We start from the raw sequence: 22,099 nt of genomic DNA, 5'->3' as shown, positions 1-22,099 counted from the left end.
TACAACTGGTAGTGTAGCGAACTGGCAAAAATTTTCTGTCAAAATTTCATTTTGTTGGATACACTAAGAAGATAATACGTAATCTTTCTTACATGTTATTCCTGTTTATTTCCACTCTGGTAATCTGAATTTATGCATTCCGGTAGTAATTATGACAATGCTGATCATTCGCTCATCCAGCCAACCACACAAACGAACAGCAAATGGCATTCATCCTTTCGGGTTCATTCGGGTCAGCTCGTATAATCCCTTCCCGTTTTGTTTGCGGGAAAACTTTTTATTCCTACATAAACAGTGACCCGTATACACAATAAGTTTCCTTTAATTTACGTGTATGGACAGAAACCTTTTGTTAACATATTACCGGTTTCAGTCTATAATGAGCACCATCAGATCTGTTTTATAAAAACAAAGTCCTATTATACTGGAGCCATAGCGGCATCGTCAGATGTTAAATGCAAAATCAGCACCAGCGTCGTCAAATATATATAAATAACATCACATGCACGAGTCATGTTGTCAGTAGCACTACTGTTTCGAACAGTAGATGATGCTCATTATAGACAGAAACCCGTAATCTGTTAACAAAAAGTTTGTGACCATAGATATAAATTAAAGGAAGCTTATTTTTATTTGTAGATGCGACGGGGATTTCCCCTACAAAGAAATCACGTACAGTACGCACGAATGCAAAAATCAACTTATGATTCGTTCAAAAATGTTCAAAAACCAACTGGGATCGGTGTCAAAATCATATGAATAATCGATAGAGCAAAGTACGCTGGATGATAGGCGCGTTGTGAATCAGGATTTTTTTCTTCAGTAATGTGAATTTGGCGCCCCCTGAGAGTATCGCTTGGGGCAGATACCGCGGATTGCCCCTCCCCCCCCCCCCCCCCTTCGATCCGGGCCTGGTTATGGGGGAAGTCGAGAAGTATTGTCCACCTCTGTATGGGCAGAAAGAACTGATGACCTCAGCAGTTAAGTCCCATAGTACTCACAAAGAAACCTCCCCGTCGCAGCCTCCGCACATTTACTTATAAGTTGGCACAGTGGATAGGCCTTGAAAAACTGAACACAGATCAATCGAGAAAACAGGAAGAAATTGTGTGGAAGTATGAAAAAAAATAAGCAAAATATACAAACTGAGTAGTCCATGGGCAAGATAAGCAACATCAAGGATAAATTGAATTCAGGAGCACCGTAGTCCCGTGGTTAGCGTGAGCAGCTGCGGAACCATAGGTCGTTGGTTCAGGTCTTCCCTCGAGCGAAAAGTTTAATTTTTTATTTTCAGACAATTGTCAAAGTTCAGGCACTGACACATAATCAAGTTCGCTCTCCAAAATTCCAGGACATGTTCAGATTTGCTTGGACATATGCGGGATTTGACGGTCTACACACAGAAAAATTTGAAAACGTTAAAAACATATGTTTTGACAGAGCACAGGGAAAACTGTGCGACTGTGAAACTGTTGCATTCATTTGTTGCAGTTTATGTGACAAACTCTTATGTTTTCATCACGTTTTTGGGAGCGATTATCACATGCACAAGAAAACCTAAATAGGGCAAGGCAGAAGAATTTTTTTACCCATTCGCCAAGTGTACAAGTTAGGTGGGTCGACAACATATTCCTGTCATGTGACGCACATGCCGTCACTAGTGTCGTATAGAATATATCAGACGTGTTTTCCTGTGGAGGAATCGGTTGACCTATGACCTTGCCATTAAATGTTTTCGGTTCCCATTGGAGAGGCACGCCCTTTCGTCTACTAATCGCACGGTTTTGCGGTGCGGTCGCAAAACACAGACACTAAACTTATTACAGTGAACAGATACGTCAATGAACGAACGGACAGATCATAACTTTGCGATAACAAAGAAAGAAAACTTTTTATTCGAGGGAAGACTTGAAACAACGACCTCTCGTTCCGCAGCTGCTCACGCTAACCACGGGACCACGGCGCTCCTGAGCTCACATTGTCCTTGATGTTGCCTATCTTGCCCATGGACTACTCAGTTTGTATATTTTGCTTATTTTTTTCACAGTTCCACACAACTTCTTCCTGTTTTCTCGATTGATCTGTATTCAGTTTTTCAAGGCCTATCCACTGTGCCAACTTCAAACTAAATCTGAGGGGGGTGCGATGGGGAGGTTCCCTTGTCAGGGCCATTTGTGCAGAAAGCATCGCGCAGCCGCCTCGTGACTCGCCCGCAGCTACAGACAGCCGCAAACGCAGCGCCGCAGCCAGAAGCTGCACCGGCTCCGGCCAGCCGTTGTTGAGCGCGCAGTCCAGCGTGGCGTGGCGTATCGACCGTGGCAGGGCGGCAGGGCGGCAGGGCGGCAGGGTCGGCTACGGCCATGCCACACCAGCTCGGCGCTGTTGACGCAGCCGGCCAACACTTGTCTCGGGCTTGTTAGCCACTGCCCTGCCCTGCCCTACCGCCTTTGCTGCCACGCCTGTGCTTCCCCTGCCTGCTTTCCCAATGAGCGGATGCCCAGCGCTCAGTTCTCGACTACCACTACTGACGTATGTTCTTTGCAACACTCCAGTGCACGTTCTTCTTCCGTTTCCTCGGACGTAGAATATACACAGTGCTTTGGTACAGATTTCTTCTTCTTGTTTTGTTATTACTGGCCGGCCGGTGTGGCCGAGCGGTTCTACGCGCTACAGACTGGAACCGCGCGACCGCTACGGTCGCAGGTTCGAATCCCGCCTCCGGCATGGATGTGTGTGATGTCCTTAGGTTAGGTTTAAGTAGTTATAAGTTCTAGGGGAATGATGATCTCAAGTCCCATAGTGCTCAGAGCCATTTGAACCAGTCCTGTTCTTACAAGGGAAACTCCACATCCCACCCGCCTCAGTTTCAGTGGTAAGAGCGCCCCGTCAGAAACTGAGCACAGATCAAGCACGAAAACAGTAAAAAAAAAAGAATAGGAATAGTGTATGGTCCAAAGAAAGGAAGTACAATACAGAGGAACTTGGCAGAGCACTGGCGTCGTGATTTGCCCGCGAAAGGCAAAGGTCCCGAGTTCGAGTCTCGGTCCGGCACACAGTTTTAATCTGCCAGGAAGTTTGATTGTCACGTTGTTTGATTGCGAAGAGGGCGAGCCGTGTTGAAACCTCCATTGTGCCAGAAACTTTGTTTCTCGCTCTTTGCTGCATTCAAATTTGTGTCTGTGTCGTGGTGTAACGTCCTTTTGCAACAGCGAGGTATAATGAAGGGACCATGTAAGTAGGCTGTTTAGGTTTTTATTTTGGTAACGCCAGGTAGCACTCTGTACGAAAATCACTGGCTGTGCTGTGCGCAGTCTGTGGTTGGTTTGCATTGTTGTTTGCTATTGTAGTGTTGGGCAGCTGGATGTGAACAGCGCATAGCGGTACGCAGTTGGAGGTGAGCCGCCTGCAGTGATGGATGTGGGGAGAGAGATGGCGGAGTTTTGAGAGCGGATGATCTGGACGTGTGTCCATCAGAGACAGTAAATTTGTAAGAGTAGATGTCATAAACTGATATACATATTACGACTTTTGAACACTATTAAGGTGAATACATTCTTTGTTCTTTATCAAAATCTTTCATTTGCTAACTATGCCTATCAGTAGTTAGTGTCTTCAGTAGTTAGAATCTTTTATTCAGCTGGCAGTATTGGCGCACGCTCTATTGCAGTAGTTTGAGTAACGAAGATTTTTGTGAGGTAAGTGATTCGTGAAAGGTATAGGTTATTGGTAGTCAGGCCATTCTTTGGAGAGATTTCTGAAAGTCAGATTGCGTTGCGGTAAAAATATTGTGTGTCAGTTGAAGCACACTCATTTATAATTTTTCTAAGGGACGTTACAACCTTTAATGACAGTTGATCCTGCGCAATTACTCTATTAGCAGCCGAAAGGAAGCGATGACTCTAAGCACTATGGGACTTAAGATCTGAGGTAAAGGAAGTGACTTTCAAATGAGAATCGCAAACATTTGATAACAAGGTGGCAAGTCAACCGAAGCCTCCACCGGAAAACTAGTCTGACGTGTGTTTCACGGCGTCAGTGACAGTACGTGTGTCATGTGATAGGAATCTCTTACCGACGCACCTAATTCGTCCGCACAGTATGTGAGATATGCCTACTTTTCCGATTAGGTGTTCGTATGAATGTGAGTGTGATCACACCCAAGCACCATTCGGGAGGACGACGGTTCAACTTGACTTAGGTTTTCCGTGATTTTCCTAAATCGCTCCGGGCAAATGCCGGGATGGTTCCTTCGAAAGGGCACGGCCGACTTCCTTCCCCATCTTTCCCTAATCCAATGAGACCGAAGACCTCGCTGTTTTGTCTCCTCCCCCATACAACCCAACCCAGCTCCCAAGGAAATTCTGAAAACATAATAGTTTGTCACATACGCTGCAACAAATGAACTAACAGTTTCACACTCATACAGTTTCTCTGTGTTTCGTTGAAACATAGTTCACACTCGTTTATTTGTTGTTTTCATTTCTCTGAGACGCCTATATGGTACCTCGCCTACTGCAACTATTCATCACGTTTACTTGCGACGCTAACGTATTCTTACCATTTGGCTCACATTCTATAGCCAATGTGTAATATGAGAACTGCCAAGACTACAGAAAGAGAACAAACATTTCAATGACCGGACGGAGGATTTATGATGTTTGAAAAGAAAAAAAAAGAAAAAAAAAAGGCACAAGGGAGTTCCGAATCCGGCGCGGCAGCCATATAGTCTGAACCGTGACCGCTTAACCAAGAAGCCACGTTTTTTTTTCCATCTCATTTTGTTCGTTTCATTTGTTCGGGGCGAACACCCATGCCCGAGGGAGGACTCGAACCTCCGACGGGGGGAGCCGCCCAGACCGTGACAAGTCGCCCGAACCGCGTAGCTACTCCGCGCGGCTCTCGCTGTTCTTATTTTGTTTTTTTCCCACATTTCAGTACACCTTCTTACAATTTTCATGCTTGATCTGTGTTCTGTTTTTGACGGACTATGCACTGGGCCACCTTACCACTAAATATGCGCTGGATGCAATGGAGAGTTTTCCTTGTTAGCGTTAATCCCCTCTAATACGAGGTCTTCTGCTGTCAGGATCTGGCAAATTCATTTCACTTAAAATATGTTGTGTAGGCAGTGTTGAGCAGCATATGAAGATACGAACTGCGTTATAAAATACACAACTCCCAACGTCAGACGATCTTCGGATCTCAAAAGCAAATCAACCACCACTCATACCAACTGTAGATTATAGACTGTTCCATTACTAACTGTCTGTGCGAATCCGTTATGACCAGTCAACATGAGGGACGGTTGTGTGCGCTCTGTTGTCGTGTTTTGAATTTGATGTTGACTAGTCATAAATGTAATGTAAATTGAAGGGGAGGGGGAAAAGGAAAGGGAAGAGAAGGAACTAATGATAGCAACTATATCTGGAGTTCTTGATACAATATTAACCAACAGCCGTATGTATTGCAGAAATTTATTTTATGAACTTATTACATGCAACCAGTTTCGGCATTACATTGATGCCATCTTCAGGCCCTTGCACAATGAGTAGAACAAATGTACTATTATAAACATATAGAACATATGTTAACGATTGACAGGTATCTAAGTTAACTATGTAAGTGGCTCAAAAGGACATATTGTACATCATTAAAACAATATGTACCATTAGGGTAAATATGCTTCTGCTTATGTCATGTTTTTGTTAATATTTTTCGCTGTTTTATTCGAATATAGCATAATAGATGAAAATATGTGTACGCTATTATTCCTAATTCCGTACCACACAGTTGTAATAGGCCATGCATCACAACAATGAAATGTACTGCATACAATCACATGCCCAGTGTAAGAAATTTTTTAAAAATAATTAACTAATACAAATGAATAATAAAGTAAATAAATTGTGGAAAGAAAATTAGTTGTATCAAGAAAACTGTATCAAGAAAATTAATTGTATCAAGAAATACATGTCAGCTGTTGTCCCACATTCCATAATGGAGCAACAAAGATATCGGGAGTTTATGCGGAATCAGCAGCGAAGAGTGAAAATGTGTACGTAGTGGAACTTGAACTCGGTATCGCCAGCTCACAAGACAGTTAACCACTGCGCTACCCAGACACAGCGTTTTTCGCAACACCGCAGACTTTCTCGGTATGTTACCTGGCCGGCTCGCATTCCCACCTGGGGCCACCCGTGTCCTCTGTTCTCGCTAATTTTAGATTCCTGCCGGAAGGCGAACGTAAAGGAGCATCTGCACTGAAGCTTTTAGAATCATTGCTCATCGAGGCGAATCAATTATGTGAATTCATGGTGTCTGCTCTTTCGGACATGTCCAAATGTCGAGACACCGCGTATTCATATAATGATCCTAAAGGTTGATGGAACAAAGTAACATTTGTGTTCGACTAAAATCGAATGTCTACAATAAACACTTGAGGTAAAGATATGTATTTTATAATGCAATATCTAGCTGATTTAACTTTACAGTTGCATGCCCTTCCTGTAGCTCAGCCGACCGTTACATAAGGAAGCCGTGTGCGCCATCTTCCTGTCTCTTGTGTAAAATTTGTTTGCTGTTTGTGAGTCGTATTTTGTGAGGTGGAAATTGCGAACCCAATCCAGTGTTTGCCAAGCGAGCGTGAGAAACCACCTAAAATCCACTGTCAAGCTTCCCGATGCACCACTCACGGTCATTGATTCGCTGCGTTGATTCCGTCCAGGTCTGTTTCTTCTTTCTGTTTCCCAAGTGAACGGGGTGCGAGTTCTGCTATACAAGCGGGTGCGTATTATTAGAGACTAATTCGAATAATACATATCATTTAACATTTGCCCTTTTTTATCGGTTACAGGATACATAACCACAGAAGGTGTTAACCCAAGGGGAATGATTAAGTTCACAGTTGATTTTTCATAAATTATACATCTGAAGCCAGTGCACCTCGACAGGGAACACCGCATTATTTAAGCACTGAACATGAGGCTGGAGAGGTTGGCGGGCTCGCAGGCGAGAGGTAAGCCAGCAGTAGCATTGCTACTGGCAGGGTCACTCAAACGGCTCTGAGCACTATGGGACTTAACTTCTAAGGTCATCAGTCCCCTAGAACTTAGAACTACTTAAACCTAACTAACCTAAGGACATCACACTCATCCATGCCCGAGGCAGGATTCGAACCTGCGACCGTAGCGGCCGCGCGGCATGGTCACTCGTACCGCACAGGTATCAGCTGAGGCGCCATACGAAGTGTGTTCCACATTGACTTATGCTTTTCCTAGAACTCAGCCTGTTGAACCACGGGGGGCGATGGGTGGACCCACCATCTGAGAAGCTCCCGAATCCATCTTTTTATTTATTTTCCTTTTTACACCAACATCCTAATTAAGAGGGAACGTTGAATATAAGACGTATAAAAAACTAATGAAAACTTGTTAGAGATCAGATCTGTCTGGAAACTAAATTAATAATGTTTTAATCACCGGGACAAAAAATGCAGGGAATTAAAGAAGTAAAAGAAATGCAGTGATTTATAGTGGAGTTTCACGAAGAGGTAACGTTGCGGCACGAATGGCAATATTACTAAATGGAAAAAGGAAAAAATATAAAATATCAAATTATACCATTATATATATGAAAGTATTTTAGCCCCTGGGCACCAAATAGGCAGTGTAAACAATGATAGCCGCATATGTTCCAAAAGAAAACTAACGGGAGGAATCTCAACAAATCTATGAGTAGCTGTGGAGGATAACACAAAATAATAGACATCCGGAACATATGATTCACGTAATGCAAAATACTTGTAAAACGACGAAAATTTATTGGGTCCGAGATAGAAACTAATACAATAAACTTTAATTAATAACCGTGTACAGCAAAGCTGTAACCTCTGTCTAATTCTCTTAGATATATACATGGCTGAAGTGTTTAGAAACTGGGAACAGAATATTTTACCCTGAATACAAATTATCAACAAGTATATAAAAGTAAGGCCATTGGTAGAAGGCCAAGACGAAGACAGACTTCGAACATCATGCATATGTTACATGGTAATAAAAGAAGTTACTATTTGCACATATCCAGTAAGAAAACCAAACTTACTGCAATGCGATTGATCCATCCTATTAAAGATAAAATATGTTATCAATGTAAAAAACAGATCTCTAGTTTTTCTTACCTCGGTCGTGAACCTTCTTTTGTTGACGACGACTAAGTGACAAAGAAACTTCATAGATCTCAATACAGGAATAATTCGAAGAAACATTGAGAGGAAAAGTTCTGTAAAATTATTACCGAACTGATTCTGCTGTAAGGAACTAAGACATGCTTGAATAAAATACTGAAGATAGTATGGGTACTGGAAATGAGATTTCTGATATCGGTAATAGGTTACTCTCTAAGCAATAAGAAAGGGATGAAGAAATGAGACAAAAATAACATTTTTTTTCATTGAATGAGTAAACACTGTATTTCAAAATAGAAAAACTGCGAAGATCACATACTGAAGATGGAAGACAAAAGATTCCTGAAACTTGCCTTGGAATATCCTCCTTCTTGAAGAAGAGACATTGATCATTATATAAAAAGATGGTCAGAAATCTAAGGTCGGAACAAGTTACAAGGTTGTCCATGAAGAAGAAGTTAATAAGACGTCCATGGACTTGGAATTCTGTTGACAACAGCACTTGTAGCCATTCTCATGTCGGCGTTGTTTTATTTGTAATCAGACAGATTAGCTCGACGCTCGTATCTGCTTTTTGTAGAATTCGTCTTTCAACCATCCCCAAAGGCAAAAATCCAAAGACGTAAGGCACAGGACTTTGGTGGTCAAAAAAAGTGACTATATCTGCGGATCCATTTTCATGGGAACACTAGATTCAGATGATCTCTCACCTGATGATTAAAATTTTCAGCGGTGCAATCGTACTTTAGGAAACACCTCTTCTAACAATGTTGAAAGCTCATAAGAGTCTGAGTAACAGAATAGAAAAAACACTAGGAAAACCACGTACTGAAGATGGACAAAAAATAGTTCTAAATATAGCCTTGGAATATCCTCCTACTGGAAGAAGAGACGATGTGGCAACGCATCTGGTCCAGTCAGCTGATTATAATGCCACAGATAAGCTTTTTGAAAATGTGTGTCCCCAAAATCACGTGGGGTTTCGTTACGCCACCGATGCGGATTACCAATGTAACGGATAAGGATATGAGTAAAAGTGGCTTAACAAGTAGACAGTATAAATCGGATTACTCGGTAATTTGCAATTAGCCAACACTAAAATTCTAATCATCTGCCATAATCTCCTAAAAGGTGTTGAATCCGTTGTAAATGATAAAGACAAAGAATGTGTATATATAATGTCTTCCATATTCTTGTACGTAGAACTCCGGTATGTGTCCTAGTTGAAGGACTACGTTTTACCGCCTAAATAATGTCTTCTGCTTCATCTACTCATTTCATTTTCACGATCAGATGAACTGCAATTGCTGCGTACTACACCAGTCATCCGCACTTTAGTGAAAGCTCTTGGGAACACTCTTGAATCTGATACCCTGAGGTCAGAAAATCGTCTACCGTATTCTCTAAAAGAAACAGCAGTGTATCCACTACAGAACACTTACATATGGAGTGCAATGGGTGGAAGTTCAGATATTTCTGTTGGTGACTGAGGACGCTATACTGAACAACATTACATCACTTGCAGGCTAATAATTGTAGTTATCACAATTCGCATATTTTTTTGGTTGGGTAGTTCCTCCAAGTACATATGACAGGAGCAAGCCATTAATGCATACTTTCCCCTGGACACCAGGTCAGGTGTGGACGCGTGGACACAAAATGCCTAGTCTATACTGACAGGGGTAGTCCACTTAGTGTTGTTGTTACGAACTTGTAGAAAACATCGGGCAGTAAATTATGTGACGTGTTTGTGGGAAGACTTCGTGGAAGACCCGTCTCCGGCCATCCTGATTTAGGTTTTCCATGATTTCTCTAAATCGTTTCAGGCAAATGCCGGGATGGTTCCTTTGAAAGGGCACGGCCGATTTCCTTTCCCATCCTACTCCAATCTGAGCTTGTGCTCCGTCTCTAATGACTTCGTTGTCGACGGGACGATAAACACAAATCTCCTTCTCCTTCGTCTGAGAGGAAAAATAACCAACACATTGATGTGTGTATATATTAAGGTACCCCATCTACAGTTACCTATGCTTATACCCGTTACACCCTTTATATAAGAGGGCTATTTGGAAAGAATGGTCCGATCGGCTGCGAAATGGAAACCACAATGAAAACAAAAAAGTTTATTGGAAACAGTTAGCTACACCTTCCAGCTACTTCTCTACATAGTCACCGCTCCGAATTAGACATCTGCCATAGCGTGGTACCAACTTTCTAATACCCTGCCACAGAAGGCAGCCATTTGTACTTTTCGCCAATTCTCTAAGCTGGTGTACAGCTCGTTGTCTGTGCCAAAATGCCTTCGTAGCCAGCAGTTCAAATGATCAAAGATGAAATTCAGAGGGAGCCAATTACGGGCTGTATAATCGGTGGTCAAAGACTTCCTGTCGAAAATGCTGCAGGAGCACCTACATTGACCTTGCAAAGTGCGGGTGAGAATTTTTATGAAGAAGGAACACACGACTGTTACATTATGTGGGCTGCATGTCATAAGGCGGAATCTGTCACCATCCCCTCATACTTGGTGGGGACACTATTTTATAGGTATTTTTACTTTCTTACCGTGTGCTCAGACCTGATGAGCGACATGACATTGACGAACACATCCGTGCAAAGCCTCATCGGATTTCCACTGTGGTTTCTATTTCGCAACCGATCGGACCTCACTTTCCGTGTAGCCCTTGTACCACATCGGGATACTGACTCCGTCTTCAGGCCACGAGTGGCCTACCGGGACCATCCGACCGCCGTGTCATCCTGAGAGGAGGATGCGGATAGGAGGGGCGTGGGGTCAGCACACCGCTTTCCCGGTCGTTATGATGGTATTCTTGACCGAAGCCGCTACCATTCGGTCGAGTAGCTCCTCAATTGGCATAACGAGGCTGAGTGCACCCCGAAAAATGGCAACAGCGCATGGCGGCGGGGATGGTCACCCATCTAAGTGCCGACCACGCCCGACAGCGCTAACTTCGGTGATCTCACGGGAACCGATGTATCCACTGCGGCAAGGCCGTTGCCATCGGGATAATCAGCATTTGTAAAACGTGTGGCATGCTTAAATGATGCAGTTGAATCGACAAATCATAATCAAAATAACAATTGAAAAATTTAGTTAAATGAACCCAAGCACAAGTTCGCACTTGTCCTTGAAAACAAAAACAGCAGCTGTCAAACAAACCCACAGCAAACAGAGTACTAACAAGTGAAATAAGTACCTGTGCGACCGAAAAAGCTACACTGCATCGTTCTTCTTAGCAACATAGGAAGTGCATTATCGTATATATTCGTCGATACCAAGCAGAGACTTTCAATTGAAATGCCTCCTCTGTAAGAGGACAGGCTGTGACGTAGGAACGACGACATCTGAAAGTTTGGGTCTGGCCTTGAGTTTTGCACGGACAGTCAAACCGGTTAAGGTGACGGCTCGCGTGAAGCAGGAGGTCCAGGTTCGAGTCCCAGTCCGGCGAATACATTTCATAACAACTAAAAGTTGTATGGAACTTTTCACTCGAATTAGCCTACACCACCGCTTCCTATAATATTTATTATTACTCCTGAAGCACCCCGAGCCCCTGCGAATTGAAGATATTGTAAAACTGAGAAACATAATGGAACATGCTACCCACTGCCACGCCATTCAGGTATTAGGGAGATTTGGGGCGCGTGTGTGGGACCTCAGTAGGTGGGTGTGAGCGGGCTTTGGCGACGAGCGGCTGTATGGGCGGCTGGCTTTGGCACGGACCGCACTGTGAACGTGGATTTCGAGCCGGCCGTGGTCCGGCCTAAGCTCTCCGTCCGACCGTAAACAACGGAATCAAGTGGCGCGGGATTCTGCTGCAATAACCGCACGGCAGGCGCTACTGGCGCAAGGAAAAGCCTGCTCGCGCCAAAGTCCTGGCCGCAGGTCGCAACAGAAGTACGCAGCAGTTGCGGTGGCAATACTCGCCAGCTTAGGAGGTAGTTATAGCATTGTCGCATCGAAAACGGACTGCTCATTTTGTTACCACTACAAGTTGTAACTATGTTATCACCTTGTTACTTGGCGTTCCAAGATACCTGATGGCAGAAGCCAAAATGTGCAATATTGCATTAATAATATCATTTCGTATTCAGTGAGTGAGTTTTCCCTCTGCGACCTATTCAGAATTTTGCATACTACATACGCTATGTGATCAAAAGTATCCGGACACCTGGCTGAAAATGACACACGTTCGTGGCGCCCAATCGGTAATGCTGGAATTCAGTATGGTGTTGGCCCATCCTTAGCATTGATGACAGTTTCCACTCTCGCAGGCATATGTTCATTCAGTTGCTGGAACGTTTCTTGGGGAATGGAAGCCCATTCTTCACAAAGTGCTGCACTGAGGACAGGTATCGACGTCGGTCGGTGAGGTCTGGCACGAAGTAGGATTTCCAAAATATCGCGAAGGTGTTCTATAGGATTCAGGCCACGATCCTGTGCAGGCCGGTCCATTCATTACAGGGATATTATTGTCGTGTAACTACTCCGCTACAGGCGGTGCATTATGAACAGGTGCTCGATCGTGTTGAAAGATGCAATCGCCGTCCCCGAATTGCTCTTCAACAGTGGGAAGCAAGAAGTTGCTTAAAACAACAATGTAGGCCTATGCTGTGATAGTGCGACGCAAAACGACAAGGGGTGCAAACCCCCTCCAAGAAAAACACGACCACACCATAACACCACCGCCTCCGAATTTTACTCTGGGCACTACACACGCTGGCAGATGAAGTTTACCGGGAATTCGCCATACCCAAACCCTCCCATCAGATCGCCACATTATGTACCGTGATTCGTCTCTCCACACAACGCTTTTTCACTGTTCCATCGCCCAATGTTGAGGCTCCTTACACCAAGCGAGGCGTTGTTTGGTATTTACCGGCGTGATGTGCGGCTTATGAGCAGCCGCTCGACCATGAAATCCAAGTTTTCTCACCTCCCGCCTAATTGCCGTAGTACTTGCAGTGGATCCTGATGCAGTTCGAAATTCCTGTGTGATGGTCTGGATACATGTCTGCCTATTACACATTACGACCCTCTTCAACTGTCGGCGGTCTCTGTCAGTCAACAGACGAGTTCGGCTTGTACGCTTTTGTGCTGTGCGTGTTCCTTCGCGTTTCCACTTCGGTATCACACCGGAACCAGTGGTCCTAGGGATGTTTGGGAGTGTGGGAGTCTCGCGTACAGACGTATGACACGAGTGACACCCAATCACTTGACCATGTTCGGAGTCCGTGAGTTCCGCGCAGCGTCCCGTTCTGCTCTAGTGCCCACCGAGGTCGCTGATATGGAGTACCTGGCAGTAGGTGGCAGCAAAATGCACCTAATATGAAAAACGTATGTTTCTGGGAGTGTCCGGATTCTTTTGATCACATAGTGTATATGACGTTAGTGTACAATTTCGTTGCGTTTTTGTTTTGCATGCTGTAGTTCTGATTGCTATGGGTTTATCTATAAGACGTAATTTTTTATCTGTAGTTCACCGTTGCTATTTGAGTTTAGATATTGTCATTTTGTCAATTGGAGATGGTGAGTGCAGCTTTGAACGCTAGAAAATGGATGCCAGCTGGAGAACTCGGAACATTTCCGACATAATTTTCTGTTTGAGTTCAGTAGCGGGATGACAGCAGGGAGGCAGCCAGAAATATTTGTGCCATGTTTGAGGGTAACTCTTTTAGACAGAGCACGGTAAGAAAACGATTTTTCCGTTTAGAGGAAAATTGTTTTGACATTAGTGACTTTCGACGTTCAGGAAGACCCTCGGCGTTTAATTAAAACCATTTAAACGCATTAATCCACAATGGTCCACGTCACTGTACTCGAGAATTGGCAAATGTGATGAACTGTGATCACTCCTCCCTTGTGTGAGATTTGGATATTATGGGAAATATTCTAGAGTGGGGTGTGTGGTTCAAAATGGCTCCAAGCACTATGGGACTTAGCATCTGAGGTCATCAGTCCCGTAGACTGAGAACTACTTGAACCTAACTGACCTAAGGGCATCACACACATCCATGCCCGAGGTAGGATTCGAACCAGCGACCGTAGCGGTCACGCGGTTCCAGTCTGAAGAGCCTAGAACCGGTCGGCCACGGCGGCCGGCTGGGGTGTGTGGGTAAAAATCACAAAAACAAGCGGGTTGGCATACGTGCATCTCTGCTTACTCGTCACAAATAGGCTCGCGAATAACACCGGCCATGCCTGTCCCATATCGTTACTGGTGACGAGAAATTATATCTTTATGGTAACGTAAGGAAAATAAAGAAATGGTTGAGCCCCAACAAAGCAACTACTTTTCGTAAAAAGACTTGCGCGCATTCTCGAAAGATAATGTTATGAATCTGGTGGAACAACTACGGTGTGGCTTACTACGAACTTCTTCCTCGAGATGTAACCATCACTGCTGGAATTTATTGTCAACAACGGAGACGCCTCGCAGACACAGTCCGAGGACAATGACCAGGAAGACTGCGTGAAGAGCTGCTACTCCACGATAACTCCCCCCCTCCCCTCTCCCAATTCCACTAGACAGAAAATTCGGTATAATAGAGTAGTTGGGTTGGGAAGCCATTCTCCATCCACCTTATTCACCTGATCTTTCGGCCTAACATTTTCTCCTTTTCCGCACTCAGCTGAACAACTTTCAAGGAACTTCATGTCGGGATGAAAATGATCTTCGAACATGGCTCGACGAGTTGTTCGCCTCAAAACCACGTGAATTTACAGCAGCGAAATCGAAAAGTTACTCCAACGTTGGCAGTAAAGAAGAATATATTACTGAAGACTAAAGTCCATGCAATATCTATCTGTTGCGTTTATTAAACTTCTGGCGTAACGTTACGAGCTTAGACAGCAATCTAATATTTTTCAACGTAACATAAAGTCACGATACAGGTATGCATGCATGTTGACATAAATTCACGGTTATGTTACCTATTGTTCAGACAAATGCGTAGCTAGATCAAAGGAAAACAGAAAATGAATAAAGGGGCTTGTTGAGTGTGTTAACAGAGCTTCAGTGACACGTCGTTTCATGTTTTACAATAGTCTTACATCTACTACGAATAAGTGTTCATGTCCCATAAAATATCCGTTTCTCGACACATGTGTACTGTATTTCTTTCGACTTCAGTTTTCTTAATATCCTGTATTCTGCTCAAAATACTGCCCAGCGTATGGCGGAGGGTGTTTTGTGTCATATTAGTCATTCACTGTGGTGTTCCATCAGGAAGGGGAGCGAAAGAAAAATTTATGTCCTTACGCCTCTACACACACTTAAATCTTTCTTCGTTGTTATGCTTCTTACATAAGATATACACTGGAAGCAGTGCAACAGAATTGCCGCTAACTCCGGTTCTCTGAATTTAAACTGCAGCTCAATGGATTCTTCTGTCACTTCCTAGCAGAACGATTTCAAATCTAAGATTCAAAAGGAAACAAGTTTAGTTTCGTTCTACTAAATGGTTTTCGGCTTATTAGATAAGCATCAGCCAGTAACTGACAATACATTACTAAGCTGCTATCTGAATAACCCTTAATTAGCTGAAAACGGTACGGAATAAAAAAATAGTGGAACGAAACGCAGTTTGTTGGCTTAGCAGCTTATCCTGCAGAGTCTCAAGAGAATTGTATCGTAATTCTTCCTAAGACTGGCAGTTAAAAGATTTGTAAGGCCAGCATCTAGTTTCCGCACAATATCTTGAATGTATTGTTTCCAATAAAGTCTACCATATACTCTCAGCCCTACTAACTGAAAATAGTCGGCTTCTCGGACTGTTAGGTCACCTTTACATACTAGAATTCCGGCTATACAAAAGTTACGTGCCAGTAATGGCACGCATGGCGTTACAGAGCAGCTAAACGTTAATGTGATCTCTGAAAGCCACGTGCTGATGTTATTGTCTACCCTGTTAGCTTCATCGTTTGTATTACGTTCAACGTGTTTTAAAATAACACTTGTTGCATCCACAAAGAGGAAAATAGAGTCGTTTATGATTTTTAGTAGCAGATCATGGACATACATCAATTAAAGCATCGGAAACCTTTGTTAATCTGCACATTAGATGACCGCAATCAGACTGATTCTTCCCATGTTTATTCATACTCGAAGAAAACTCTTTGCTTCCTGTTTTCCAAGCCGGCCGTGGTGGCCGAGCGGTTCCAGGCGCTTGAGTCCTGAACCGCGCTGCTGCTACGGTCGCAGGTTCGAATCCTGCCTCGGGTATGGATGTGTGTGTTGTCCTTAGGTTAGTTAGGTTTAAGTAGTTCTCAGTCTAGGGGACTGATGACCTCAGACGTTAAGTCTCATAGTGCTAAGAGCCATTTTGAACCATTTGAATCTGTTTTCCAAGAATGAATTGAAGCAATTCCATAATTCTACAAGTCATGCAAAAGTGTTGCATGGTCCACACAATCAAATGCTCTGCAATGGCTGTAGAAAGTGTTTAGGATTTAGGCCTTAGAAAGTACGATAAAAAATAGGAAGAGGACTATAATTTCGTTGAACTATGTTACAAGAGGCATATAATGTAGTGAATGTTGCACGTAACTCATGTAGTCGCGTTAGATGATCGCTATAGATCTATTTGGAATACCAACTACATGAACTGAGCGTCTGACCGTGTACAGGAAATAGTGTCCTTGGTGACACCGGTATAATCCGGGTCAATGACTGTGCGCCGTGGTGCAGGGCTGGTATCTGCACGCAGCCAATAACCGGTGAGTCCGACGGACACTGATTTACGTTTCCTGCCGTCTGCATAAATCAATCCGGACAAGCGTATAGGCTTGTTAGATGAATATTAAGCGCCATCGATCGTGTCCCGTGCATACGACACAAACCAGCTCGCTTTACTCCTTTAACGTTTGTATCCAGTCCGTCTCTGAATGGTTTTGGTCTGGCAACGTTCCTTTAAAAGCGTGAATCTCTCTCATCATAGTACAGAAGAAAAACGTTAATTTTTTTCCAAATCGTTCCAACAGAGATATGCTGACAATATCATGTTAGGATTTTGCGTATCTAAGTAAAATATTACTTTATATGTTTTATTGAGCGCTCGGAATTCAGTGTATAAGAAAACACAAATAAAAGCAACAGGCTGCGGTTTGTCCTACTGAGCAGATGAAATGCGGAACACTTCGAGAGCTAATGTTGAAACGCAGCCCATGGTTTATTTTGATGTTATTCACTCTACAGAACGTTACGGTACTGATGTTAATGCTTCATGCACCTTTTATTAGCCTTCAGATTGTCAGACGTGTTCTTAGATTTATACAGAGTTGTTTTTTTAATGTCTCCAATTTTCTTAGGGGTGGTACAACTGCTCAGAAGGAGTTATAAACATAAGTACGAAAATAAAAACTTGTTGACGTGTCGGCCATATCATATTCGATATTATGTTGGCATCAAAACTAAATTAATGTTTCTGTAGAGTGTGAGTACTGTAAACAGCGAAACAGAATTCTATTGAAACGGTTAACATTTCATATGTGCAATTAACTGAATAATAACTATGATACTTTAACTATGTCATGTGAGAAATAGTAGGGATGGTGAAACTTCCTGGCAGATTAAAACTGTGTGCCCGACCGAGACTCGAACTCGGGACCTTTGCCTTTCGCGGGCAAGTGCTCTACCAACTGAGCCACCGAAGCACGACTCACGTCCGGTACTCACAGCTTTACTTCTGCCAGTACCTCGTCTCCTACCTTCCAAACTTTACAGAAGCTCTCCTGCGCACTTGCCCGCGAAAGGCAAAGGTCCCGAGTTCGAGTCTCGGTCGGGCACACAGTTTTAATCTGCCAGGAAGTTTCATATCAGCGCACACTCCGCTGCAGAGTGAAAATCTCATTCTGGAAACATCCCCCAGGCTGTGGCTAAGCCATGTCTCCGCAATATCCTTTCTTTCAGGAGTGCTAGTTCTGCAGGTTCGCAGGAGAGCTTCTGTAAAGTTTGGAAGGTAGGAGACGAGGTACTGGCAGAAGTAAAGCTGTGAGTACCGGACGTGAGTCGTGCTTCGGTGGCTCAGTTGGTAGAGCACTTGCCCGCGAAAGGCAAAGGTCCCGAGTTCGAGTCTCGGTCGGGCACACAGTTTTAATCTGCCAGGAAGTTTCATATCAGCGCACACTCCGCTGCAGAGTGAAAATCTCATTCTGGAAACATCCCCCAGGCTGTGGCTAAGCCATGTCTCCGCAATATCCTTTCTTTCAGGAGTGCTAGTTCTGCAGGTTCGCAGGAGAGCTTCTGTAAAGTTTGGAAGGTAGGAGACGAGGTACTGGCAGAAGTAAAGCTGTGAGTACCGGACGTGAGTCGTGCTTCGGTGGCTCAGTTGGTAGAGCACTTGCCCGCGAAAGGCAAAGGTCCCGAGTTCGAGTCTCGGTCGGGCACACAGTTTTAATCTGCCAGGAAGTTTCATATCAGCGCACACTCCGCTGCAGAGTGAAAATCTCATTCTAGTAGGGATGGTATCCTGCTATGTTTTAGTCATGGGAGTTAATCGACACGAACATTTAATGTTCGCCGAACGAATTTCTTATCGCCATATTCCACCAGAAAAAAGTGTTCAACAGGCTGTTTCAACAACTTGCAGGCAACGGATCATTCGCAACAAGGGCTAGGTATCTCTATGGGAAGTGTCCAGTTCGTACGCCGGATGTGGAAGAGAGAATGTCACGCCAAGTAGAATATCATCTTGAACAGCCAATACAAATGTTTGCCTTACGCACATGTGGCCAAATTCGAGAGCAGTTATGTGTGTTCACTCGCGTTCTTGATTCTTTTAGGAGCGCTGACGTGTGTGTGATAATGAGTGGCTACCACAATAGTTACCTTCTGAAATGTTAACAGACAACCGTCTTAGGACAATATGGCGTGTATTTCAGAATGTATTTCTTTCCTCTTTTTGACTAGACCAAGCGCCTGGAAGAATACGGGGCACATTTTTAAACACATTGGATGCTGTACACTCTGAAACTGCGTCGTTGCACATTATGAAAAACATGTCTCCATGGCTAAATGCTAATTGTAATAATAATTCCGAGTAAAAATCGCATTCGGCAGGATAACGGTTCAAGCCCGCGTCCAGCCATCCTGATTTAAATCATCCGTTATTTCCCTAAATCGATTCACTAACCCGATGGGACCGATGACATCGCTGTTTGGTCCCCGCTCCCAAATAAACCAATCAACCGAGTAACAAAGCATTTATCACTCCTGTAAAGGGAAGATGTGTAGAGTTGTAAAAATTCTCTCTTCTGGAGGACGAAACCAAATGAATTTTTTATGGGGCAAATACACTTTTGATTCTGGAACATAGTTTTTACTACGTAGCGTGGAACAGTTCAGAAATGTCGTTCCAAAACCCATCCAAAATAAGTAAAGATATGAATGAACTATTTTCGCTAAATCAAAACTGGCAATTCGGTCTATTTTCTGATGTACAGAAGCAATTTTTATGTTCTGAATTTCCAGAATCATTATATCGCAGTTGTTTTCTTTCAATGGAAGTATCTGCTTTTCCTGTGTCATTGGAAAGAGTCCTCGAAGAGAAATTTGAGTTATTCTGTGTAGGACTTAATTACACCGTGACAATTATTGAACTATGTGAAAAAACGTAAATTAGTTACAAACTACGGCGTGCACACACTTTCTACAGCATGTAAACGTCACTACAGATATTCGGACTTAGGTCATGACATTTTCGACTGCCTGGCGATGACGTGGCGCACACGAATAACGCAATTCTGCATGAACCGCTGAAGTGTCAGAACATCGGTGCAGTCGATGACATCCTCAGTGACTGTTTTCAGCTCAGCGATGGTCTTGGGGTTATTGCTGTACAGCTTGTCTTTAATATAGTCCCACAAGGAGTCGCATGTGTTCAGATCCGGAGAATATGGCGGCCAATCCAGACACATGCCAGAATGCGGTCCCTGAAGCACTCCTCCAGGACATCAAACACTCACCTGCTTCGATGGGGTAGAGCTCGGTCGAGAATGAAATCAGGGTCACTTTTGGATATTGCGGATGACGTCATCTTCAAAAATCTTCTCGTACCGTTCGGTAACCTCCGTGCCATCAAGGAATATCGCACCGATTATTTCGTGACTGGACTTTGCAAACCACACAGTTACCCGTTGAGGAGAAAGAGACTTCTCGATAGCGGAATGCGGATTCTCAGTCCCTCAAATGCGCCAATGTTGCTTACTGAGTAAACCATCCAATTGAAAGTGAGTTTTGTCGCTAAAGCAAATCAGGAATGCGTATGCTAATTCCCATTTTCCCGCGGCCAACCGAACAGTTTGAACGTCCTAACTCAAATCGTTCAGAAGTTATGCCGATTTTATTTCACGTAGTTCAATGATTGCCACCCTGTAAATAGCAATAAGATAACAATGCCGCAAGCAGCTGTACAGGCGTGAGGAGACGAGGTCCCACATAAATTTCCCCTTCTGTATCGAATGTGAGAAAAATTGTGACTCAGGTACGGCTCGTACGTTTGCGTGTCCGCTTTAAGCAAATGAGCTTGTGACGTATGAAATGTGATGTAGAAATTAGTAAGCTAACATACTTTGCATACTTTCACTCTCTGATGTCATACGGAATAATATTCTGGGGCAACTGAACACTTAGGCAAAAGGTATTCACTGTACCAAAGAAAGTAGTTAGAATAATGTGTGGGGTTCATAATCCCACATCTTGTAGGCATCAGTTTAAAAGGTCAGGAATTCTTACAACTGCTTCACAGTACATTTACTCAGTAATGAAATTTTTTCTCAACAACATGGGCCAGTTTAAAATCAACAGTGACATTCATGATTACAATTCCAGAAAAAAAGAGAGACCTACACTATACTTTAATTAACCTATCTTTGGCACAGAAAGGGATGAAATATGCTGCTATAAAACTTTTTGATAAATTACTAGATGAAATAAAATGTCTGACAGGCAGCAGTAATAGTTTCAAAAACAAATTGAAATCATACCTCCTTGGCAACTCCTATACCATAGATGAATTCTTGAATATGAGTAAATAAATCTGGAGATATAATACATGCATTTTGTGCCATTTAAGGGAATGGGACAGATAATAGAAATATTTAGGTACAACATTACATAAAAAAAGTTGTTTCCTGTGCGCATTTCTTGTGCATTTGACACGTCCCACATCATAACGGTTTTTCCATGCTATTGATCAATGGAACACGTAACTAATTAACTCCGACCAGAGGACACGTTCCCATTGATCCACTGACCAGGCTCTATGGTTCCATATCGTCTACAATCGCAAGTGACACATTCATTGGCTCTACAGGGGTACACCTAGTGTACAATTGCTGCAAAGATCCATGTGTAATGTTGAACAGTTTGCTCTGAAACACTTTTACCTTCGCCAGAATTTTACTACAGTATATGTTATAACGCCTGCACTGCTTTACCGAAAGTAGTAAGTCTCCTATCTTCGCGTTCTGTGATGAGCCTTCGACGTCCAACACCACATAGCTGTCTCGTTGTTTCTCCGCATTAAACTGTCCGGAGATGCTCACGGCAACAGCTGGTAAAGAGCTATTTCCAAGGAATTCATTCCAAGGTTCCGAGTCATAAGAATGTACCCTTTATCAAAGTCGCTGTTAGGGGATTTCCCGTTCTACAGCCCATATAGTCGCTACGATAATTCGACTTTGCTTTTCTTATACAGTACATTTATGACGTCACGTGACCTCAGTACACCCGGGTGGCACTCAGTCTCTCGGTGAGCAGTGTTGATAGTGTATTGGCTCACCAGTGTATTTGGGGTGGAGTACCTGTTTCTCAAAATTTACCATAGTCTCCTACATCGTTGCTGTCGGTTTCTTGTTGTACACGTTTGTGAGGAGGAGTCACATCCGCAGAGGCCCTG

The 22,099-nt window shown here is 43.4% G+C and overlaps 3 non-coding genes across 3 annotated transcripts; 2 read left to right on the top strand and 1 right to left on the bottom strand.

The window, feature by feature from the left end:
- Positions 1 to 17,781: 17,781 nt before the first annotated feature.
- Trnas-cga lies at positions 17,782 to 17,856 on the bottom strand. The gene has a single exon. It is a non-coding gene; the product is annotated as a tRNA-Ser (tRNA).
- A 357-nt stretch (positions 17,857 to 18,213) lies between these two features.
- On the top strand, positions 18,214 to 18,288 carry Trnas-cga. Its single transcript has one exon. It is a non-coding gene; the product is annotated as a tRNA-Ser (tRNA).
- Positions 18,289 to 18,513: 225 nt separating this feature from the next.
- Positions 18,514 to 18,588, top strand: Trnas-cga. The gene has a single exon. It is a non-coding gene; the product is annotated as a tRNA-Ser (tRNA).
- The last annotated feature ends 3,511 nt before the right edge of the window (positions 18,589 to 22,099 follow it).

The sequence above is a fragment of the Schistocerca piceifrons genome, chromosome 5 (genome assembly GCF_021461385.2).
Source record: "Schistocerca piceifrons isolate TAMUIC-IGC-003096 chromosome 5, iqSchPice1.1, whole genome shotgun sequence".
Taxonomy (NCBI): Eukaryota; Metazoa; Arthropoda; class Insecta; order Orthoptera; family Acrididae; genus Schistocerca; species Schistocerca piceifrons.
The sequence above is the reverse complement of the archived record's forward strand: the minus strand, read 5'-3'. Positions and strand labels throughout refer to the sequence as shown.